The sequence below is a fragment of the Pteropus alecto genome, unplaced genomic scaffold (genome assembly GCF_000325575.1).
Source record: "Pteropus alecto unplaced genomic scaffold, ASM32557v1 scaffold151, whole genome shotgun sequence".
Taxonomy (NCBI): domain Eukaryota; kingdom Metazoa; phylum Chordata; class Mammalia; order Chiroptera; family Pteropodidae; genus Pteropus; species Pteropus alecto.
The window spans coordinates 212274-213770 of NW_006430458.1; the positions used below are offsets into that span (position 1 = coordinate 212274).

At 40.7% G+C, this 1497-nt stretch overlaps 1 pseudogene; it reads left to right on the forward strand.

Annotated features, from left to right (window-relative positions):
• The first annotated feature begins 130 nt into the window (after positions 1-130).
• LOC112479673 lies at positions 131-249 on the forward strand (annotated as a pseudogene).
• Positions 250-1497: the final 1248 nt, after the last annotated feature.

A 1497-nucleotide genomic window follows, 5' to 3' on the forward strand; every position in this document is an offset into this window, starting at 1 on the left:
AAGGTTGGGGACCGCGCTCTTAGATGATTAAATGAGAGTAACCGCCCTCCTTGTGATAAGACAGACACAATACCAGTTTCAAAATCTACCATTATGACCTCGTGAAGAGCTAAAAGAAAAGTAAAACCTAGTCTACGGCCATGCCACCCTGAACATGTCCGATCTTTTCTGATCTCGGAAGCTAAGCAGGGTCGGGCCTGGTTAGTACTTGGATGGGAGACCACGTAGGAAGACCAGGTCCTGTAGGCGTTAAAAAAAAAAAATGAGGTAAAGTAAAACCTTCCATTCGCGCTCATGAGAACCAAGACTGAAAACACACAGGATTGCCTTGTCTTTCCCTCTGAATGAGTCCTGTCAGGAGGAGGTAGTATATCAGTGCTATGTAAGAGGATGAAGGTGTGGGTTACAGGGTGCCTTACAGTCTCTTAATTTTCCCCACTCAACTGTATCATTTTCAGTTTAGATGCTGGGTTTCCAGGACTCAAAGATAAGCTTGAACTAAACTTGCATAGAATGGAGTCTGAATCATTCATCATGGGTGAGCACTAATATACATGTTCCTATGAGCATTTCTACTTCTGTAGGTCTAGAGATCAAGAGAGAGAAGATGTGGGATGCAGATATCAAATTGGACTGACAGTGCCTGGATACGTAAACACCTAATATGTATTAATACATTCATGAGATGTAAATACAGGGATAAGCAGGAAAGTATGTATATACCCTCTCAGTCTTTTTATAAACATACGAATTTTCCGTTGTGAGTACTCAGTGATTATTTTTTTCATAACTTGCTTCGAGAAAAAAATTGTTTTCTTTTTTTTGTTTGTTTCTGTTTATAAATATCGTACCTTTTCATAGAAAAAAATAACCTGTAGAAAGTGGTGGAAGATGCCATCTGGTGATCCGAGTCAAAATTGCAGGTATGAAAGAGGCGGGTTTTGCAAAGGGTAGGAGACTTAGGGATAGTGAGAGAGGTGCCTGGATTCCATTGTATAGGCCAAAGCTTTCTGGAATTTTCCATACCCTGGTAGCAATCTTGCTAAATTCATTCCTATCCTGGGATCTTCGGGCCCTGGCCCTGGAAGTCCAGCTCCTCTGTGAACTGAATAGAAAGCCGCATGAGTTGGTTTGTAAATAATTGTGATGAAGAAGTTTGAGACATAGAAAAACACACACAGAGAAGTAATGTCAGTGTTTCTCCAATTTACCTAACCCCTCGTAACTTCCTGTACCCTGATGTCAACTATGGATTTAACAATTGGTTACTCAAATAAAAGTTAAGATTAAAGGAAGTAATTTAGAGTTCCACATGCTTACATGAGTTTTGTCAACATTGATATCCTACCTTTCAGATCATCTTTCCCAGAGAAAACACCTGCTCTTCTGAGTTAGCCCCTGTCTGTCTACCACGTTGAAAAACATTCATTTCATGTAGTCCTTGGACCCAGGTCTCTTGGTCCCAGGTGGAGGATTTCACTTCAACTATCACCACTG